This window comes from Sphaerodactylus townsendi, linkage group LG01 (genome assembly GCF_021028975.2).
Source record: "Sphaerodactylus townsendi isolate TG3544 linkage group LG01, MPM_Stown_v2.3, whole genome shotgun sequence".
Classification (NCBI taxonomy): Eukaryota; Metazoa; Chordata; class Lepidosauria; order Squamata; family Sphaerodactylidae; genus Sphaerodactylus; species Sphaerodactylus townsendi.
Genome location: NC_059425.1, coordinates 45141685 through 45165971, shown reverse-complemented (window position 1 = coordinate 45165971; position 24287 = coordinate 45141685). Strand labels below are relative to the sequence as shown.

The following is a 24287-nucleotide window of genomic DNA, read 5'->3' as shown; positions in this document are numbered from 1 at the left end:
GCAGTCTCTCATATAAACACTAACTAGGGCTTAAACTGCTTAGCTTCCAAGATCTGATGAGGAGCTTAATAAAGTCTTAATTGGGTGTTATTTACTAGCTATTGCTATTTTAGGGTTTCTGGCTTGAGAAATTTTGGAAGATTTAAGGGTGGTGGCTGGGGAGGGTATAGAGTTTGGGGAGAGAAAGCAGCTCAGTGGGCAAGTAATGCCACATTCTGGTCTCTGAAGTAGCCATTTCCTCAGGATAACTTAATCTTGGGCTCCAGGCCTCACTGGAGTTTGGTAACCCTATGTTAATTGCCTCCATGTCATGAAAAAGCTTCTGCTGTCCATTTTCTGCATTTTAAGTTTCTGATAAAAGGATGCAACATTTCTCTTCAGGGCTGATGGCAGCCCTAGGACCAAGGGGTGCAGGGGGGAATGTGTCCCTGGAAGAGATGTTGCAGGGAATATACCAGAAAAGGGAGAAGGTTTTAGCACACCTTCCATAGCTGTGTGCCCCTTTTGCTCTAAAAGGGTGGGGGCCGTGGGGCTCTTCCCCCAACATATGAACAATTGGAGGAAATTAAAATTTAAATGATTAAGTCTGCTACAAACAGTTTCAGTCCAAGAGTCATAGGAACACAGGGTTGCCAATCTCCAGGTGGAACCTGGAAATCTGCTAATACAATGGTTTTCCAGACCAGTCCCTGTGGAGAAAAATTGCTGCTTTAGAGGATGGACTCTTTGGCATTGTGACCTCCCCTCGGCAAACCTCACATTCCCCAACTCCACCTCCAAAAGTCTCCAAGAATATCCTCACCCAGAGCTGGAAACTCCATAAGAGCAGCTAAATGTTTGTTTTCTTTACCATTCAGTATACCTAGGAAGGAAGCAAACAACAAGGAAATAGGAGGCTGACTCCAAGTTTATTTTTAACTACAAGAAGTATTCATAGGAACCAACATAGGATAGTTTTCTCCCCACTGAGTCAAACTTGTGAAATGCACAGAAGTGAATTACTTACTATTGAAACAAATATCTTCTGTTTAAAAGGATGGGCCCATTTGAGCCTCCATTTGAACTTTTTAAGTGCTCTAGAATGGAGACTAGATTAAAATAAACATCTATTAGAAGCAAGAATTCTAGTGATATTTGCTGACAGAAAAGTCTGAGATCTGAACTCATGTCGAGGTGAATCCAAAATTCCATACACAAGACTAAGGCCTGAGGGATGCTTAAATGACCCTTGTGGGATTGGAAAATGTGCAGTTGTGCAAAGACTTGAGAGAAGGCAGACCATAAGGCTCTCTGTGTGTTGAGTCCATAGCTTTGATGTAAATTGAAGCTAGAGTCAAGCAGCCTAATTCAGATGGGGGGGCTGATTGTGCTGGGGAGTGATGGAGGGCCATAACAACACATTTGCCTTCTCCACCGGCATAAGGAGCACCCACACCTGCTGAGGGAACAAAAATGTCAGCATCCTGCTGCCCCAAAGTTCTGGGGTGGGCAAACCTGGGCTGCCACGGAGCTACACTGGAGTCCAAGTGAATACCTTCCTAGAAGTGAAGCTGACTTTTGTTGGCTTCTACCAGTGTTCAAGCCTGGGAATGCCAGCCACCAGCCCTACAGACGTACGCCACACAAAAGTGCAGCATAAGCCTGCTTGTTCTGTGGGGCAGTTCAGGTGACGAGAGGGATTTAAACTTTTCCTCCTTTCTGTGCTGCCCAAAGCCCCTGTGAAGACGGTGCAGTGCCCCTTCCATGCACTCCCCCCAATCTGTATTGCAGTGTGAGTGCCAAAGACAACACCAGGCCTGGCCAGTCAGTTCTACTGTTTGTGGCATTCATCATGGCTGTTAGACGCATATTGGAGTGTTCTACAGCTATAGGCTATAAACAGCTCTGGAGTTGAACGGGAAAAATTAGGAACTGTTGTTCACTTTCTTATTGTGCTTATTGTTGTTACTTTATCAGGCGTTGTCATCTGGTAACCAAGGAAGCTAAACAGAGGATGCCGTTCATGTATGGGACAACCATAATCTCAGTAAGGCACTTGTTTTTTGTACAATTGCAGTGGGGGTTATCAAGTGCAGAACAGGCCACAATTTATGGTCGGTGGCTTATATCTCACTTGCATATCAGATCTTCCTTTTTCTCCCCTTTTTGCCTGTTTGCTGTTATTTCAAAGACACTTACACATTTTAAAAGCAATTAGAAATGTTCCCCTTCTCATAATGTTATTCTAGTGTCAGAATTTGAGGGAACCCCAGGGGTGGGAATTGGCACATGGGCTACATCCATCATAACACAAATACTGTCATAAAGGTAGTTGCCAGCTCTTAATAAGCATTATTGTTACTAATCTGGGAGCTCCATTGCATGCATCTCTTGTGTGTTTCTTTCTGTCTCCACAAAAATGTGACTCTTAACCTTCTATCATTGCAGACATGATGTATATTGTTTTGAAACTGTTCCAAGTAACTTAATAAACAAACCCCTGACCTCTAAGGAAAGTTTAAGAGGTATTCTTAGAAATAAAACTGCTGTGAACCTTCTCAAAGAGGGGAGGGGAGGGAAATATGTCTTTTCCATGTATATTTAGTGGGTCCTAATGATTACTGTACAAATATTTTGAGAACTAGCAGCCAAAGAGTTGAGAGATACACATGAGACTGAAGCCATTTTAAGTACAGTGTATGCCTAAGCATCAATTTTTCATAGCTGCATATACTGCTCTCAAATGATTTGTTCCAGCCAGCAATGAAAAGGAATATGTTGCCTTCAAGTTGATTTCAGAAGAAAAAAGGACCAGGGCTGTGGCGTAGACCAAAGGTGGCAGAAAGAACCAGGCTGAATGGGTGGCTCATTTTATCAATTATGTGTTGGATGAAGCCGAAAGCTGCCAGATAGCTTCTTTTCGACAGCTTGGAGTTACTGTTGGGAACAGATCCATGTATGGAAGCAAAAGCAGAAAAGCAAAGATAAGCTGCTATCCAGCTATGCAAACTATGTTTAGACACACTTGAAGGACAAGCATCCAAACTCCTTTCTTTCTGGTAAATTGAGAGGGGCTATCAGATGAGGTTCTTGTTCCTTTCAGACCTACAGAGAACTGCTGAGACCTGGGGGTGGTAAGTGGTGACAGGGACTCACTATTTCTGTGAAATGTGTGGGGAAAATAGTTTACACTGGAGGCTTTCATAGGTTTTGTCAGAGTGGTTTTTGGCTGAAGTTTCTGAACGGTTGACATTGAGCAGAGCAAGATCGCTACTGGAAAGGTAGAGAAACTGGGCAGGAAGGAGGAAAGTTGGGAGGAAGGAGGAAAGTGGCAAAGGGAGAGAGGGAGGAAAAGAGAGGGGGGAGTGCATTGCATCACAGGTGATTTTCTGTTGGGATTCATGAATTGACTGGTTCTCATTCACTAACACTGACAAGGACAGAAAATTGTGGTCGTTTCACCTTTTTGTCTGTCAGTGCATTTAAGGCATCTGGAATTGTTTTACTTTCATTTTAAGCAAGTTTAGCTGAACACTGTGTGTAGGAAGACCTTCCACTAAATATTGGTGTTTTCTTTGGCAGCTGAGGGCCCATTTCCTGTGTGAGGATTTTCAAATGGAGGTAATTGAAATGTGGTATTGTAAAAAAGACTCTCCCCCACCCCCCACCCCCAATCCACTGGCATCCCTGTCTTTAACTTTGCATCTCAGGGAAGATGCTGTGAGGAAATGGTTCTCCTTTTAAGCAGTACATATTTAACACAAAGTTAAATATTGCTCATCTAAAAAGAAGAGACCAACTAATATGTGATCGTTATTTTGCAAAAAAAGCTTCCTTGAATTAAATCTATAATAAGGAGTTGATTTATGTTATATTTCAAATGTAACTTTTAGTAATCTGTGTTTCATAGATAAAAGCTGCTAATTTTGGAAAAGCTAAAATCATGGCTGAAGCAGGTCAAGGTGTTAGACTTGGACTGGTGCACGGGCCCAAACTCCTATTTCAAATCTTGAAAAACAATCTCCTTTAATAATCAGAACTGGAATTAAGGAAGCTTGATGCCATAGGCAAAAAAGACCTCTTTACTGCAGAAATAAGATTTGTCCACAAGTTTCTCTTTCCATTGTGACTTCTTTGGGGATAAGTTTTTATGGTTCCAAACATGTTGACAATCTTGATATATATAAATAATAGTATGGAGCTATGCATAGATTTTTTTTTCTCCAGAGCTTCTGCATCCTTGCTTATTTACAAACCACATATGTTTGTAAAGGCTAGTTCAATTGGTTTCTTCTGGTATCCTGACTTTCCTTCTATCACTACCCTTCCAATAATAATCTTCCTTACAGGGCTGTCAAAGGATTACATCAAAATAATATGTATGGTTCACATTGAACATTGGAAATGCTGTTTAAATTCCCAGGGTTATTATTATTATTATTGCTCTCAAAACACTGGCATTTCTGTTTGTCTAATTTGTGAGTAAAGGGTGAGAGTTTAAATAGTTTTAATAGGTGCATGAGAACATAAGAAATACATGGGTTAGGAGAAAGTTCTAGATTAATTCACAGATGAATTATTTGTACAGTCCAGGAGATAGTTACAATGTATACTTAGAAGTTAAGTTTTGGTAATTTCAGTGATCGTCAGGGAAATATGTTTCATGTTACAACCTTTAACTAAGATTTGGGAGAGTGACATTCAAATCCTTGGCTCAGGGCTCAGCTCTCAAGTCTGTAGTTATTAAATCTCTGACTGAGGGGGTAGGGTCAGGGAGGTTATGACATTTGTTTATGACAGATACATATAAATATATGCACAGAGGCAAATCCATATGTCTCCTTGCACGTTGCCTGTTCTTCATTTGCTGCAACTGCTACGGTGTGGTTGGGAGATAGTGTTGATTCTGGCTTATATCTATCTACTTTGTTCTGTAGACATCAGTTTTCTTAAGAGGAGGGAGCAACTTCCATTCATTCTACCTGCTGCTGTGGTTGATGGGGCCCCTGAAATTTTGATCCTGGGGTAATGGAGTCCCAGTTGGTGGAAATCACAGCCCTCTTCTAAGTAAACCTAAATGATCATAAATCCTCAGAATGTGTGATTGAATTCAGGTGAATAGATTGTAGAACAATTGTGCTTGTACAGATGCATGTTTTTATCTTTTTATTGAATTATTTCCTATATATTTCAAATGGGATTTTGATTCTCACAACCTTGGGGACCCACCTTGGGGACCCTACTCATGGACTTTTAATCAAGGCAAGAGAAGGGTATCAGAGAGGAAATGAATACAAGGCATTTAACAATGTATACTGGTGAGGTGGGAAAGCCTAAATGAGTGATATCTGATTTAAAACCAGGAGTGTTGTAGTCATCTCTGTAGTTTCAGTAGTGAAACAGTGCAAGGTATAAAACTCCCTCTTGAGACAGGTCCATAATCCAGCTCTAAAGCTCTAAATTCAGAGACTATGTCTGGACTCAGGTAAACCTATCATGGTAGACTCATTTGCAGTACTTTGACAGCAATTTTAATCAGTAAATGCTGGAAGTGTAAAGAAAGGCTGAGTGATCCAGTCTTGTATATTAAACCTTCCCAAAGAGAAACATCAGAACATGTTGCATAACTGGTCATCCAACCCTTACCATATTTCATTCATTGATTTAAATTTTTCAAATATATGTATATATTTTCAAATTTTCAAATATATGTATATTTTCAAATATATGTATATTTAGGATCGCAGCCAAAATTAAAATTAATATTTATGAGTCTGGTGTCTTTATTTAGTTGTAAATTTATGTGCCAATGAAAAGTGGGTTTTTTAATCTGAAGAGTGAACAAGACCTTTCTGCAAAGGTTTCCCTTTAAATACTGCATAAAAGAAACGTATCAATCAGGAGCAACTTTTCACAGCATGAAGACACTAGATTGTGCTAAATTTTCCAACAGCAGAATGGAACTTTCCTTTTTCTCACTCCAGCCCACTAAACTCCATGAAATGCTGCTGCTTGGGTAAGCCTGAGGAATGATTAGAGGAGGTCTTCAGCAGGAAGATGGAATCATCAGAAATTGCCAGTCTAGTCTGAAACCAACCCAATGGGGATGAAAATCTTATGTCTGTTAGAGCTGCTTAAATCTACTGGTGTTCTCCCAAGGAAAAGGCGATGACTACAGACACCAATGGAGTAGCTTGATTTTAGTGTTTTAGCATATTATATTGTAGTATGTTTTTGGGTTATAATTATATCTAGATTTAACCGACCGACCGACCGACCCAGGTTCAGAACCCTAATCTCGTGGGGTAGTTGTGGACAATCACTCTCTCTCAATCTTTCCTATCTCAGGAAGCTGTGAGAATAAAATGCAGGACAGGACAACCATGTATTGTGAAATGACCTACCCAAAGAAAGGGTGGGATAAACATATAACGGACAGACACATAGATAATTCAATCTAGAAATAACAGTTAAGCTATCAGTAAGGCAGATTTAGTACTCACTTCAGTCTTTAGAGATTTGAATTGTCTCAGGTTATTAAGGGCTCCAGAACATCCCGCCCTAAAAGGCTGACTCTAGGGTGATTTCTCATGCACCAACTCAACCTAGGTTCCACCTAGGTACTCCCCACATCCAGCGAGTTCCACGCGGGTCTGTTCCTGCTCTGCTACGTCCTGCCGTTAAATTTCTGACTCTACCAGGGAGGTACAGTTTTTTCGGCATACCCAGGTTGAAGCTGGTAAAGTGGGGTATCTCCATCACCTCGATTCACCCGTTCAGCCAATCACAGTCTTGAGCATGTGTGGAATGGGAGACTAGCGCGGGGGGAAAGCGCACCCCCCCCCGGTTCTGTATAGAAGCAACAGCCATGCACATAAACGGAGGACATATTACATGCTGCTCATAGCAATGCAGCAGCCTATCAGAAACAAGGAGCGAATGACGTGCTGAGGTGATCCCGCCCTCTGAGCTCTGCTCCGGCAGGATGACCTCAGCTGCTGTGCAGAGTAATGGAGGAATTGACCTAGGTCAGCAATTTCAGCCTGGTGGGATGAACCTAGGTTGAGTTAGTGAGTGCGGAATCGCCCCTAGAGCAGTAAGCTGAAGCAGCTGCAGCTCAAAATTCTGTCTTTTGGTAAGTGGGAACCTGTTTGGGTCAGGATGCTCTGATTTTAAGAACAGCTGAGATATCCTTCCCTGTCATCCAGAAACTTTTCTGATACTCCAGTTAGTATTTTGTGCCAGAATTCTGGCTTCATTCGTTCATTCGTTCATTCGTTCGTTCGTTCATTCGTTCATTCATTCATTCATTCATTCCATTTACTAAATTCATTTTTTATATTTTTCAAAGCATTTTCCAACTATGTTTAGAACTCTGAGCTCTGAGCTCAACACTACATCAGCAAAAATAAAAACACCACTGCAAGGACTCTTAAATAGCTCTGTTTTGCATCTTTTTCTAAAAAGTGGCAGAAATGTCACAGCCCTTCCTTCTCTAAGTAACCAGTTCCATAGGGATGGGGCCATCAGAGAAAAAGTCCTTGATGGAGCAAAGATGTAATTGGTCTTGCTGAATGGATAATAAGTAAGGTCAATGGGAAGAGAAAAATATGAGCTCACAATGGGAGAAGTGGTGCAGTAATTATGAGTCTAACAGTCCAATCCAGACCTGTCGGGTAGATGAGGACAGTGCTACTTTTGTGGCACCACACCCCTTCAGAGGGTGTTCCCATGATGCAGGAAGCTTAAATTGAAAAAAAAGAGCCAAAAACTGAAGAATCAGCCATAGGGGAAAGAAAAGATACACCATGAAAATCATGGCATGTCTTAGACGCCAGATCCATCAGCGCAAGGGGGCTGAACCAGCAGTGAAAGCCAACTAAGCTTGGCTCCATCCCTGGGAACACTCCCACCACATCTCCCAGGACCCCACAGTAGCTGGGCACCAGCATATTTTGCCCTCTGCCGGAGTAAGTGCCCCAGGGAGAGCATATCCACAAGCGTAATCCCATGCCAGCTCCGGACAGGGATTCCCCTCCCCCTGCCCCGATTGGGCTGCTTGTCTATCAAATTGTTTAACAGGAAAAACTAACATTTAAAACTTAACTCAGAAACACTGACAACCAATATAGACCTTGTAACATACAGTCATATGACTTCACTTATTCCAGCCAACAACCAGGCTGTTGCATTCTGTACTGCTGCATTCTGTACTAATTTAATTTGCAAATTGTCTTCAAGGGCAGATCTATGCAAAGTGTGTTGCAGACAGTAGTCTAGACTTGAAATTACAGTAGCCTAGATCAGCAGGATCAGATCAGCTGGATCAGATCAGAGAATCCATGAGAAGACTCAGCTTCTGAGCCTGATTAATTAAAAAAATTCTAGCAACTTTTGTGCTGAATCACCTAAACTGAATTACCTAAACTCAATGGTGACACTTCCAAAGTTGGCACAGCAATCCCTCTTATAGCAACTGCCTTTCTAACAAAGGCCACCATTTTTTTGTTCTTGATTCAGTTTTAGCTTGGGAAAAGAACTGAACCCTGGAGCATTGGCACCACCAACTCCAGGAAAACTGATTCCAATTCACCCTGTACCAGTCTCTATATTTGTTGTCTTAGAAGCACATGTGATTTATATACAAACATGTAAATCTTACATACTTGCACTAGCATGTTTGATTATAACAACACAAATCTGTCAACCAGACGCTAACCTTTCTCATATGAGAATCCATTTTTTTCAAGGTTCCTAATCATGTGGAGAAAGTTTTATATAGATACAGTCTGATACATTTATGCTGCATGCAATACACCTAAGTCTGGGGGCAGGAATTTCCAGTAATCCCACTAATTTGACATCTGAAGGGATCACTTTTGCCTATTTCTGAGGCCGGTTCTGTGCAGGCCAATAAACACAGATGTAGGACGATTTTAAAAAATGTTTTGGGGTGGGACTTTGCACAGATCCCACCCCTAAAACGAGCCTGCCCTGTGTTATTTCCCCAAACCGTTTTTTTTTAAGAATTGCGCTATTAGCAACCCAGATTGTTTCTGTGGACTCCAATCCTCCGGTTCGGAGCTCCCATGATCATCTATGGGACCCACTTTTTGTTTTGCTTCCCCCCTCTGGGAGGGTTTTAATTGGGGTATTGCGGGAAGGCGTCTTTGTTAATTTTATCGCTGTGTTTTAATTTAATTTTAATGGGGTTGTTTATATGGGTTATTGTACACTGTGCAGAGGAAGTTATGTTGTACACCACTCAGAGCCCTCCGGGGATAGAGCGGTATAAAAAACCCATAAACAAACAAACAAACAAACAAACAAACTACCTGCACAGATGCATGTGAACACAAAAACAGGAAAACGGGTTCATCCCACTGCAACTGGTTATACACTTTCTGTGCAGAAGGGTCCTCAGTGCTGTATCCTGTTTCCCTATATGCTCGACATAGGGTGGCCAGTGGCAAAGGAAGACGGGGCTGCACTATATAGAAAAGAATTTTCAAGGTCCATTTTCTTTCTCCCTGCAAGACAAGCTGTACTTTCAAAATAGTGATGTAGGAGTTCTGTCCTCCTTTCTCTCTGCCTGCCCTACTCAAAGCAGCTAACAGGTAATAAAAGCAGAGCTCCAATCTTTAAAATGCCACAACAGCCATTAGAAAAGTACACAATCCTCCATCCAGCAGCAAATCTATACAACTAGCAGCTAACGAAATATAATTGTGATCCTGTTTAAACATTTTTAAAATATGATTGTTGAAAAGTTTGTGTTTTTGAGCTCAGTGGGGAAGAAAGTATTCTGCCGCACGGGGGGGGGGGGAGGGAGGGGGTATGAAAGAGGCATAGCTCCATCCTCCACCATAGTGTATAGATTTACAAAAAATCTGGGAGGACAATGGGGATTCATTTTCTCTCATCAGCTCAAGAGTATTTTATTCTCAAGATGTGTGTGGGGTGCCCTTAACTCTAGGCTTCTCTGCGAGAATAGTGTAATATGTAGTTGTGATGAATTTCCTCTCAAGCATTCAATGTTCAGGATTTGTACTACAGACCAGATTTACTGACAGACCCAGGAAAGCCCAAACCCATTTTTACAATTTCCATGGCAATCATATTGTCTTCTCATTCTACCCTGATATTTGCAACAGTAAATACACATGCCCTGTCCTGTAAGGGATATTTGCATTCAAAAGCAAGCTTTCCATTGCTTCTGGTGTGGAATTTATTATTTCATTGATACCTCATTGAACTGACTAAATCAATATTCTCCAATGTGGCTCCTACCGATGAGCAATGTGATACTTGCTACTGGGTTTCCTGGCACCAATCTGTTTCTTCCTCAAAGTTTCTCTTTCACAGCACAAATAGCTTGTCCTAGGTTTCCTCCACTTCACCAGTGAAGAAGACATCGCCTTATGTCTTCAGGTGCAGACTGCCTGCATTGTAGGAAAATGCCTGACTTGCAACTTTCCAATGTTTTTTTTATTAGCCCTGGCCTCATAGCAGCCATTTTGTGACTGGCCATGGACCACAGGGCAGTCATTTTGTGATAGTGCCTACTCCCCATTCTCAAAATTCCAAAAGTGCCCACAGGCATTTGGAACCACTGGACTAGATGTATCTTTTGATCTTGACGGAAACATATAATTACATATGAGCCAATAATTGTTGCAGATGAACTAGTCATGAAAGCCTGGAGATGGATCAGTGTTATCAAGTGTGAAATGACATTTGAGGATATGTTTACTGCACACTTTCAAGTATTTAGAGACCCATATCCTTTTATACAGCCCATATTAACTTTAGTAAATACTGGCATAGTATTAACTGCAGGACTCAAAACCACATAAAGTGACACCATTCTTACAAGGAATGCCAGCTTTGAAATGCTGAATTAAAATGTATAGTCCATTGATCTGTGAATTGTCTATTACATGAATCAGCCATAATCAAGAATTCAGCATGGTCTCTCTGCATCGTTTTGAACGACTTGCATGGATTCTTTTCCACTGAACAGCTTCATGACAGTAATTTTAAATCAATGCAACCTGTTGCTTTGTTTTTGGCTTTTTTGTTTTTAAAACTCGGGTCAAGGGCAGAGGATCCTTCATGAGGAAGTCCATCACAAACCCCAGGGGGACACTGCTATTCACAAAGGCAAAAGAAATACTGATGAAGTGCAGAACCATTTGGAACAAGAATTTTTTTGGACACCAACTTGTGACTCAGAGCATGCCTGCTGCATATCTTCTTCCCTTAAAATGAATCAGATATTTATGTCATGAATCCCCCAAAGCTGAATAGCTTTAAAAAGTTCTCCCATCCCCTTAAGACTTCACAGTTTTGTCAAAACTCTAAACACATTTAGGAACAACTCCTCAGACTTAGATATGCATTTGAGAGTGTTTGCAAAGATAGTCAAGAGAAACCTGAATATGTGCATGTATCCCTTCCTTCTCCCCAAACCCTCCCCAGGTTTAACAAGTTGTCATAATTCAGCTAAAATGAAACAGCTCTACTAAACAGTGGTTCAAAATGACAGGATTAAACTTTGCACTCCGGCCAGCATTCCCTAAAGGACAATAAGTGAGTGAAGCTAAAATTTGCTTTGCCATCAGAGTGGGGAGATTTGCCAGTGAGCACAGCTTTGCCCAAAGTATCTTCCCTCCACCCACAGCTAACCTCCCTAGCTTCACCCTGCCATCCACGCCTTCCTCCCCTCCCCTATTTCATGTTGCCAGCTCCTTTCTGCTTCTCTAAATGCTCAAATCGATATATCAATATATTAATATAATAACAGAGAGTTTACTTTTGAAAGGAACAGTATAACAGCGTCTCTTTTTGGCTCCACCTCCCCTCCCCTCCTGCTCTGCTTCTGCCCCTCCCAACAATTGGGAGGGCTTTTTAAAGCTTTATTTCAAATAAGAATCTATTTTAAAACAAGCCTCTCCTTTCGTGGCATCAGCAGCAGGAAGAGAGAGAGAGAAAGTGTATGTGGAGGGAAGGGAGGGGAAAGAATATCTTTCTAGTCTTGAGACTACTGGGTGTGATGAGATCTTTAATGCTAAATTGATGGGTGGAGCTCTTTAATGTTAAGTTGATGGGCAGAGGTAAGAGAACCAGGAGAAGCAGAGGTCCAGCAGAATTCAGCAGACAAAGTTTGATCCTCACATATAAACAGAAAAATTCAAGGACACCCCACTCAAGCCCACTGCACAGTGAAGAGCCCCAAGGTTTAATGAGCCAACTAAAATATGTGCTAGAAGTGTTGTTGCTTGCTGTAGGAAGAATGGAAAGTGAAAGCAGGGCTCCAGGAAATAAGTCTGTATAAGACATCTTGCGACAGACAGTTACCCGCCACCATGCACCAGACACCTTTTGCATAATCGGCCAGTGGGACTTTCTTCTGAGCAACCAGTCACAGGCTCAAAGGACAAAACACTTCCAGGTAGTTTGAATTTCAGTGTCTGAAGCTAAAGGAAGCACTGTAATTCCAATGTGATACAGTGGCTGGATGGCTGGACTAGAACCCAGTAGGCTTGAGTCCCCACTCTGCGCCAAAGCTCACTGGGCAACCCCAGGATAATCATGTCCTCTCAGCCTAACTTGCCCTGCATGGTTGCTGTGAGTGTAAAACATATACATCACCCAAAGCATGTACATGATCACTTCCCTATGTAGATTTGGATAAAATCCACTAAATGAATGTAGATAAAAATTTGTTCTCTCTGAGGAACAATCTTAATTATAGAACTATGCAAGCTTTTGAGCTTTGTAAAACTCTTTATGTGGTACTTTAATAGCTTTTTGCTGTTTCATTTTATCTTCTTTTCTTTTGAGAATGCTCCATTAAAACCATCAGAAAATCCCACAGATTAAAATAATTTATGTTAATGTATTTAAAACATGCATTAGCTACCTTTTTGTATTACAGGAAATCTAGCAACTCACAATATAAAGATAACCTTAAAAATAGAAGACATAAAATTCATAGAAACAAAAATTTTAAATCACAATTTAGAACTGCCAGTAAATTGATCAAATACGGTCCTGAATAAAACTATCTTCAACTGCTTCCTAAAGGTCAAAAATGAGGGGGGCAGGTGTACCTCCCTGGGAGAGTTATTTCATACTCTTGGGACTGTCACTGAAAAGGCCTGTCTTGTGTATGCACTAACCAAGCTGCTTTGATTGATGGGACAGTCAGGGGAGGCATCTTCCTGCAATCATAATTCCCAGACAAGAACATAAAGGAGAAAATGGTGACACTCCTGATGATACCAGCCAGGTTTGGTGAAGTTTGGTTCAGGGGGTCCAAAGTTATGGCCCCCCAAAGGGGGTGCCCCATCCCCCATTGTTTCCAATGGAAGCTAATAGTAGATGGGGCTTCCCTTTTGAGGGTCCATAACTTTGGACCTCCTGAACCAAACTTCACTAAACCTGGGTGGTATCATCAGGAGGGTCTCCTAAAGATACTCTGAAATGTTGGTATTGCTAACATAAACATTCCTCCCCTGATAGGCACCCTCAAATTTTCTCCAGATTCTCCCTTTAAATCACCCCCCCCCTTTCTGAGTGGATTTAAAGGGAGAATCAGGGCTTACAGAGCTAGTTTACTGTTTTTCTTTGAAATAAATATTCAAAAACTTTTAACCTACTGATGTCTCAATTAATGTAATTTTATTGGTATCTATTTTTATTTTTGAAATTTACCAGTAGCTGCTGCATTTTTCACCCTAGTCTTATACGCGAGACAATAAGTTTTCCCAGTTTTTGTGGTAAAATTAGGTGTCTCGACTTATATGCGGGTCAACTTATACACAAGTATATACGGTAGCAATATATTCCATTACTCTGTGTTCTAGTATCTGAGGCAGCAGAAAACAAGCTTGTACCCTCTTCGACATGACATCCCTTCAAATATTAAAACATACCTATCATGTCCCCCTTAACCTTCGCTTCTCAAGACTAAACATCCCCAGCTCCCTAAGTCTCTCTTCGTAGGGCATGGATTCCAGACCTTTTACCGTTTTGGTTGCCCTCCTCTGGACACGTTCCAGCTTGTCAATATGTTTCTTAAATTGCGGTGCCCAGAACTGAACACAGTACTCTAGATAAGGTCTGACCAGTGTAGAGTAGAGTGGTACAACAGGAAAAGAAAAATATCCAGCATGAGATGGATTGACTCAACCAAGGAAGCCACAACCCTCAATTTGTAACACCTGAGTAACGCTGTTAATAATAAGATGTTAACAATAGGATGTTTAATTCATAAGGAAACCATAAATCAGAAGTGTCTTGACAGCACTTAACAAATTTTAAAAGGCAGGTGACAAACTTAAATAAACATTGGTTTTGCTCATGGACTAGCAATGGGAATAGACAAACTTTTGAAGATTCCAGTTCAGCCCTAAAATCTGACAGGTTAGTTAAGCTAAACATTTTACTGGTGATTCAAAGACTGACTGAGGCCCTTTCCCCACTTACCTTAAGCCCTGCGCTACTCTCCTCAAGTAGCGCGGGGTCCCGTGGCACTCCCCACTACAGGGGCAGAGACAATGCAGCCGCCCCGACGCTGCCATTCTCGCACCCCCTCAGCATGCAGCATTCCTGGCGCTCCTCGAAATGGCGCCTTTTGATGACCCCGCGCAGAGAGCGCAGGGTCGTGGGGATGCCCAGGCGCGCACCAGAGATGCTACGCTCTGAGAGTAGCGCGCAGCAAAGGGCAGCAAAGGTAAGTGGGGAAATGCCCTTTGGTGACATAGCTTGCTCCCACACAGAGGATTTGTTCCAGTTCATCCCCAAACCAGAACTGTAATTGTTCGTTTGTTTTAGAGCATCCATACAGCATCCACTCCCACACCACAACTTTTGTGGCTCCCGACTTGTAACAATCTATTGCCACAATCTATCAGATCCTTTAAATGAATTAGAGCCTCTGAATTTAAAGTCTTTAGTCCTTTTCACTGCAGAGTGCCTACTAAAAAGGACTAGAGCCTTTCAAAATAAACATGGGCATTCAGAAGAAATAGTAGATTGTGGTAATAGAAGATTGCAACATGATTGTGCTCTAGTGATCAAGCAACTGCCAATTTTTAAAAAGTTCCTTGATGGCAGTGAGGAATAGTGACCACAGCAGCTGAGACAGCAATAAGTTGGGGAAAACTTGTGTGAATGCAAGCCTTATGGAGAGTCATGCATCATGTGGAAGCAGCCATAGTCATCCTCCATTGTTTTCATACCACTGTTCCAAATCAGCCATACCCATAGAGATCTTTGGAGCTCTGTCACTATACACTATCAAGAGTCCAAAACCTTTTTGAACCTGTGAGCACATTTGGAATTCTGATATGGCATAGTAGATGCAGCAACAAAATGGCTGCCACAGGAAGTGGAGCCAGCCCGGCTCAACTTCAGTAACACAGTATAGATCCTTTTGCTGTGGTGGCAGCTGCTACTAAAACAACATTTTAAAAAACTCTGCACAGCCAATCAAATTTCCAGTAATCAATTAGAAGCCTTGCTGAGCACTTGACTGACACCAGAAAAGGGGTTGGTGGGTGTCATGGCAACCGTAAGCACCGCGTTGGGGACCCCTGCACTGCATTCTTCTTTCTTGGATGCTTACATAGCTGTGTCCTGCAGCAATATTAATGCAATGTTGGTATTCTCTGGGGTTGATATTCACACTGTGATTATGTGATCCCTTACCTTCCCCTTCACCTGCCAATATAATTTGTTATTGAGAGAAACACTGCTCCCCCCTCCCAGCAAATATGACTCCAATACAATCCTAGAATGGCATGGTTGGTAAGATGATAATGAAAATGAGCTCTCAGGGACACTCCTGCATAATGTTGTATGTCAGAAAGCATAAAACCAGGAGCGAGTCAAGGAAACAATGGGGGAGGAGACTGCCCAAAACTGAAAATGCATGAGGCAAAGAAATCAAGTAGGAAATAAATAGGGATGTGTGAAGCAGATAAAAAAAATGTGAAAAAAATAAGAGTTTAGTGTTGATGCCAAAGAATAGGCCAGTTTTGTACAAATGATTGAGGTGAACTCCCATGATTGCAAGAGACCAGCATCTTCATTACTATTTATTTTTTAAAATTGTGCCTCATTTTTCTCCTTAACTCTAAATTCAGATAACAGCCAATAGACTACAAAGGAAAGAGCTTCATTCCTGCGTGGTAGGGATGAGTAGCACGATGCTTACCCAGTATGATAATAAAGAATAGAAATGACTGGCCTTTTGCCATATTTATTGAGAACACCCAAGAATGTAGCATACAAGAGACTTGAACTGGCAGCTGAGGAAAGACACTGCTCAAAAGGTCTTTGTTATGGCCAGGGCCTAAGGGCCAGTCCAATAACTCCTTGTGTTTAAGGAGCCCTTTCATGTACAGTTTATTCATGTCTCTCAAGCATTTGAGGTTCCTTCCATGCGACGTTGCTGAGTCTTATGGACTCTGTGTGTACCTTGCCCAAGGAATGAGAATACCTCCCAAAGTTAGCAAATTAATCAGAGGTGACATCACTCTCTACCATTTATTGTCCTTCCAGGGAATCATTGTTGCTTTCTTTGGCAACATTTGTTTTTTGTGTCTGTGTATTCCTATACTGTATGCCAGGTCGTTACCTGGATAAAGCTGAAAAGTAAAGAAATAGCAAGCGAAGGCATTCTGGGAGAGCTCAGTTAATTTTTCATCCTTCACCTGAGATGCTCCAGTTGCTTACACACAGGGCCCCCTGCCTGTTCCTACCCTCAGGCCCAATAGCACAGCTGGCAGACTTTGGAAAAGTGCAGACCTAAGCAACATTTCCTTCAGAAGGCTGTCAGGGTATGCCATAGAAACTAGAGGGTCAGTGTTGAAAGACAATACTGAAGAAACCTATCCTCCCCCTTCATTTAGCTGAGCTGACAGGTCAACATAGTTATATTCCCTGCTGATTCAACCAGCAAAGTATTCTAGAAGCCAACCTCCCACATCTCGGATCCAACAGACTAGAAATGGGAATGGCAATTCATTGTAGTATGATGACAATGAAGAGCAAATATTTTAATATGTTGTTTTTGCCAGAATGTAATCTTGGGCTATCATCTAGTAAAAGAAACCTTATTCCATTAATTTTATGCATGTTACAGTGCAACCTCTATGAAGTTACTCCAGTTTAAGACCATTGATGAGAGTAACTCTGCATAGGTTGGCACTGCTAGCCAATCACCCAGTTAATTAATCAATTATGTTTGGATGTACATAAGAACCAAATAGTTCTGAGAAAAAAAATAGCATGCTTTATGGACCAGGTTGCTCAGAAAGAAATCCCAAGGAGCTCTGGGTTTCTATTTCATTTATCACTATCCTGTTGCCCAGGGTGGAAAGGGAGAAGGCAAGTGTCAGTTTAGAAGTGGGGGGGCAAAATATTTTAATCAAAAGGCAGACTGCAAATATTTTTAAAATGGAGTGGGGAATACTTTTTCTGAAATGGCACCTAATTACTTTGGAGCTTTTTGAAAGGACTAGAGCTCTGGAAGATCTTCACTCCATTAATTGATTTGCATAGAACTGCAGGTTTAACGGATTCCTCTCTACACAGTTTGAACCATTCTTTTGCACACGAAGCTGGACAGGAAGCTGGACAATGTTTTGTCATAAGTCTCTTTTTGGAGAGAGAGATTGCTACAGCTAAAATACCCCCTCAACATGAGCATGAGCTCTATTCAACATTGATTAGGGATTGGAAGACACATGCTTTACCCCAGATTGGAACCTGTGCTCTGCATCACATTTTAATAGGGCCTATGAACTAAATATAGAATATTTTGGTGCATCATCTGCATTTTAAATGATTAATTACTTGACTAAATTTAACTGTTTCTGGATTCTTTATGTGGATATATTTTTGAAAAATGGGAAGAAAGTGTGAGGCTAAAGATATCCTTCATTGTTAGAAAGAAAAATGTTTGCTAATATGTCTGTTTGATCCCCGTTACAGTTATCACCCCAGAAAAAAAAATCTCGACAAATAAAGATACCTTCAGATCTCACTCTTAATGAACTAAAACTTTATTATTTGTTTGTTTGTTATAAATTATCCCATCTTTCAACTAAAGGCTTAGCTGAAGTGGCTAACAAACTTCTGTGTGTGTGAAGATACATAGCGACCCTGAAAGGTTAAAATCAACAATCCCAATTAATTTTTGAACAGGAAAGCAACCCCACCCAAAAAAGTAACCATTATGGCAAACACAAAATCAAGATGGACCAAAAATATAACAAACAAATCTTAAATTAGTGGATTGAGTTACAAAATTGCCAAGGTTTGCAGCCCTATTGTTTACATCATTCTAATATGCATCTTTTTTCAGAATCTATGTCACATCCCCAATGACCTTGTGAGCTGGGTTAATCTAAGGCAGAGTGACTGACTCAAGGTGACTCAGCAGGTCTTGGCAGTCATAATCCTATACTCTTCACCACACCGCTTTGACAGGACCTGCTTTTTTGTTTAAAAAAGTCTTGACGGTGGAAACTAATCGTATATCATTGCAGAATTAAGTCGGAACTACTGCTAACCATTTTTTGTAATACTCTGTGACATTCCCTTTTCCATTACTCCCAGAATAATGCTGTTTGCTTCTTCAGTAGCTGCCATTTCTAACCGCCTCCTGATGAAAGCCATATTTTCTACTACACAGTTACCTCAAAAGGGAGATTCCACTTCTTGTCAGAAAAGTAAACAGATTTATTACTGGCATTTATCTTCCCATTACGCATTATGTCCAATTTCCAGAAAACACCTTATTATAGTGCCATGATGGAACTTGGTGCATATTTCACTATCAAAGTTTGTAGACTGAGGTGTCTATTCGATGCATTAATGTATTATTTCTTAAGCCAGTGAATCCTAATGATACAGAAGACCCACCAGTGAGTTGCAGAGTCTCATGGCTTAATCACCTGATCACTGGCATTGTCAAGGCAGGAGTATTGGAGATGACTCATATTCAAAAATTGTATCGCAAGTGTTGCAGACAAGGTCCATCCCCACAAGCGTGCAGCTTCCTGCCATCAGAGGAATCAAAACCCTACTCAGCACAGTGCCTAGGCTTTTACTAGGATTGCTGACCTTAAAACATAAAGAAGGGGGAGGGAAACAAGCTTCTACAGAGATGCATACAAGTCTCTTTGTGAGCCCTGTATTTAACAAAAACACACACCATGATGATGTCACAACATGACATTGGTAACCCTACATTTTAGTGTAGAAAGACCCAGAGATACCATTTTCTCTGTAGCATAGTATTGGCCAGCAACTGTGTGTGGGTGTGATAACCCTATAAATCCATGTCCTCCAGAACCTGCTATCGTTAACAGCCCTTCTCAAGTCTTGCAAACTGAGGGCAGTGGCTTCCTTTATATCTTCAATCCATCTAAAGTTGGGCCTTCCTCTTTTCCTACTGCTTTCAACTTTAGCTAGCATTATTGCCTATTCAAATCGCTATGAAATTCCCTGGGTGACCTGGACCAGTCACAATCACTGTCCATCAGCCTGTCCCATCTCACTCTGTCATTGGCAGGATAAAATGGAAGATAAGAGAGAACCAGGTAGGTCACTCAGAGCTCATTGGAGGAAGGATGGAGTAAAACACACTGAAAAACATTTTTTTCAAGGAGTTAAGAGAATTTTCATGAATGTTTCTTCCCCCAAAATGCTGTTCAGCTGTAGTTTCATGGTGTCATATTTACACCATGTCATATGATACCTCTAACTTCATAGAGAGCCATTACCCCTGGAACTTCCCACCAGAGTTGAGCACATAATATTAGCATGTGCTGCTGATTTTATTATTGGTTGTTTTTCTCCCATTGCTTGTAATGAAGGTGTGAATGGTTCTGTGGCCTTACTTCATTCCTGGATATATTTTCATCGCTACTAGGGCCTAAAAATAATGTATTGATTTTAAACTTGTCTGATGTTTCTGAAGATGATTGAAACCACAGCTGAAGCAATTTACAGACTGAGTTAGGAATTTGTAAATAGTCTTTAAAATACAAAGAAAACAACAACAGAAGTTCTTAAACTGTTCCCAAAATGCATGTCTTCATTGGAATAGTATTCTTTATGCACCATTGCTATTATTATTGTTGGAGACTCATCAGCATGTGTACATAATGAGAAAATAAATGCAGTACCAATTACAGAATTCTTTTGGAACTATGTATACTTTTGAGTAGATGTTCCTAAAAGAGAAGGACAGTCTGTTCAATGCAGACACGTAAGTATTGCTTCAGATATTAGAGTCTTTATAGGTTTATGAACACTTATCTTTCATTTTGCTGGGCTCTTCAATAAATTCTGGCAAGCTGAGGGAACAGGACAAACCATTCCATCATAGAAATGACCCATTCATATTGCTTGGGCACTACATATAAATATAAATTACAATAACTTTTTTAAAAGACAGATATAGAAAACTGCCTTGTTTGTAAGACTGATGGGGGGATTATTGGTCCCTTCTGGCAACTGTGAATTCCATTTCTCTGTCTTCATGTGACTCATGATTGAAGATGTCAGTGAGGATAAGGTTATTCATGTATTTATTAGCTGCTGCAAGCTGTTTATCAGGAAAGGAGGTATATAAATACAGTATCAACCTGCACAGCAGCTCTGTCCTTTCCAATAGTTCTTCTCTTGGTCCCTTCTTTCTCTAGGCTGCATTCTGTTAATGTCCATACAGAAGAAGCAGACTGACCATTTAACTTACAGGGAAATTTACCAATGGGCCATTGCCCTAGATGGCTGCTGGTGGCCAGGAAGAAGCAACGCTGCCAGAGCCTCAGGAACTGCTTAGCTCAGGCCCTTCATCAGTGATAATACCCACTGTCTTTACACCAGTCGTCTTTTCTCAAACGGTTGCCAATTTTCAGTGGGAAACAATGGGTGAGGTTAGCTGAGTAACCTTTGTGGCTCTGGCTCCGCTTTCACTCCCTAGTCTGCACCTGCCATATAGAGGTCTTTTCAGTAGCCACCAGCCTTCCTTTTAAAAAGTGTTTCATAAGCCAGGGTTACCAAAAAACCCTCCATAATATTATGCTCGCTCAGTTCATTATTAGCAACTTTGACATTTTATAAAGAGATCCTTAATCTTTCCCCTCCTAGGTGCTACTGGACTCCTGTTTCATTTCGCTACAACTGATTAACACGGCTACCCATCTGGACTTATTTACCTGAGAGAATAGGCCAGTTCAGAGATAGCAGAAAAGACAGGAAGAAGCAGGGGGCATGTTGCAGCTGAAGACCTACTTCTGAGTAGGCAAGTAGTAGTAGACTTTCGCCTGTGGGGAGGATGGGGTTTCAAATCTGCCTGCAACTGAATGTGGAAAAGGAATCCTTCAGAATCACAAGGCCATACTGTGGAACCAGACTTGCCCTGAACTAAGCTACTTAAATCTCATTGAAGCCAGTGGAATTGTAGCAATCTGATTCCTGGCAGGATTGCAGCTGTAGTCTGTGTAGTTGATTTCTCTTTTTGAGCCAAATTCTTTAACTGTCAAAGAAATCTTGTGGTTGCGGCACATGTTCAGTGATGTTCGTTGGCTCAAGGGAGTTATAAGTAGGATATTTCCATACAGCTGCCTCAGGTCATTAAGGTCTCTCTTTTTAAAAAAAACTGTGTCCCCTCACACACAGTTGTAATTCTATCGTGGTGATTTAACAATAACTAGTAATTAAGTTCCATGATCAAGCATTGAACAGTGATACAGGCAAAGTCTCCACATAAAATAGGGTGGGAGTAAACAAATATTACTAAAGGACAAAATTGGAAAATAAGATCCACACACTTTTTCACACAAAATAATGCAAGAATACAAACTACACGCAATATGGTGTGAGTACCTAGCAGTGGTTCTTAGCTGGTTTTCTGCTTCCTTTCCCTGGTATATCACTGCTAGAAAATTACTCCGTTTCTGAGAGAAAACTAATGTATTTTGCTCTGTTCAATGGGAATTAAATTACTGCCACTCCTGTTATTTTAAAATCAGTCTGAAGCATTGTCAGAGCATATATCGAGCTGACTCAAAATGACATCCGTAACAACTGGGTCCTTTGCAGGATAGTGACTTACCGGGGACATATATACTAGGAAATCTGGAGTGACCACTGGAAGATCTGCATGCTCCCATATTCCCTTGCATTCACACTGAAAAGATAGATGTGAATACACATAGTGAGCTTTGCAAAGGTTACTCTAGCTGTTCTGTGAGTGATACCTGTGAAACTGAATGACCCAATCGTACAGGCAGGGACTGATCACACAGGTACCAATCATGGAATCAGCATATAGTCCTCTTGGAGGAGGTGCCAATTCTATGGGGATTTAACTGGCCCCTGCTCAATGCATTGGATCATTTAAATATTACCCCTGTTGTACAGGAACCACTCCAAAAAAGTGGCCTGCATACCACACAGATAAAGTTCAAGGAGTCCTTTCTATCCTGATACAATAGTGAGAAAAATATTGTAAACAATATGGGGGAATAATCAAGCCTGGTACTTACAAGTAGTGTTAACAAGTGACCGGGATTATATAGACATAAGAGCACCCATTGGGAAGCACTTATGGTATCCAGGATACTAAACCACTATTAATGAAAATATTTTTGTTGTTTCATTGTTGTAGTGATTGCTGTAAGCCACACTGAACTGAACTAGAAAGGAGGGATATTAATATTTTAAATTAATGATAAATAAATCAGTATTGCACAGCAAGTTTTAAAACATTTTCAGGAAAAGGTTTGCCAGGGAAAGCATGCAAATAAACCTTTTTGAGGCTGGAAATAAAACGTTCTGGGATAAAAAAAAACCCCTTCAGAACTCCATGCAGGAAACATTTTATTTCCTGCCAGAAAGTATTTTATTTGGGTTGTGCAAATACTGTTGCTGAGATGGCAGCTGCTGCCAAAGCAACATTTTAAAGAAATCTGCATAGCCAATCAAATTTCTAGTGGCCAATCAGAAGAATGCTAGGCAAAAGCCCTACCTGCCCCACCTAGTTCCAAAAACAGTTGGCAGGCATTGGAAAATGTGTCAGTGAACACCACATTGGGGACCCCTGCTCCCAAGCATAAGGATGTGAGAAGAACCTTTCTAGTTCAATCCAACATTCTATTTTCTCTTCAAGGTATTTCAGAACCACAATTTTTATTATTTGTGGTTACTGCAATCGAGAATTACTGAAAGGTTTCCAAATTAAAATTCAAAAGCTGCATTTACCTCTTGTCTGTAGCCATATTCCAACAGTCCCATGCACACGTGGTATTCAATGATTTCTTATCACTTCTTGGCCTTTCGGCTAGGATAAAGTGAAGGATTTCTTCAGAACTGCTACTGCAGCCACTTAACTATGTGAAGCAGCAAGATGCTTTTCAGGTTACATTTTAAAGTACAAACTGGAAAATGGATTATTTCTTCAATACAGAAACTTCAAGAGAACCTTCAGCTCTTCTGGATTTCCCAGTATTTTCATTGGGATCCTAAGAAGTACCCAAAAGCTTTCAAGAATTGCCATGCTAAATCTTATCTGAATAGTTCAGGGTGGCAGCATACATTGTTATCCCTTCTCCATTTTATCACAACAACTCTATGATATAGGTTAATCTGAGATAGTGACTGGCCCAACATCTTTTAATAAACTTCATGACAGCGTGGGAACTTGAACCAAGGCCTCCAACATCCTAGCCTGACAAACTAATCACTACACTACACTGGCTCTGAAGCCTTATGCCTGCCTTTGTTCATATACATTATGGACTGTCTCCCTATGTAAATAAAAAGAGCAGAGCCCAGGCACAACTTGAAGGGATACATGGGATAACAGTGACCATATTGCAAGCCAGAGGCCATTGTGTGCATTGGAGCTGCCTTACCTATTAGACCTTGCTGCATGAGTACACAGATTAACCCTCCCCCAAACTGGCTTTTCTCCCACTTTTCCCTATTGCTGTGGTATCAGTTTGGTTTCAGAATATAAGCTCCGCAGCAACGCTCAACATCATTCCCACCCGAGTCAGTTACCACCGTTTTCTTGCCTGTCATTTCCCTTCAACTTCTTTAAAGCTACATCAACCATGAAGGAGGCACGCTGTACTCTGAGGTGAGTTTGACCTACATTTTGCAGCAAGACTCCAGGGGATTCTGATTCTGCTTTCATGGGGGAAGGCAGGAAATTTCTGTTGGCAGCTTCAGACTGCTTTAAAATACATCCATGTCCTTGCTTATTAAATATGAAATGT

General features: G+C 41.0%; 1 protein-coding gene across 1 annotated transcript in view; it reads left to right on the top strand.

The window, feature by feature from the left end:
* Positions 1 to 3093: 3093 nt before the first annotated feature.
* SLC8A1 (solute carrier family 8 member A1) overlaps positions 3094 to 24287 on the top strand; it is a 349316-nt gene continuing 328122 nt past the window's right edge. Inside the window, exon 1 of the mRNA XM_048482014.1 lies at positions 3094 to 3113. The gene's annotated coding sequence lies outside the window, so the exon portion shown is untranslated. The remainder of the gene's footprint in view (positions 3114 to 24287) is intronic.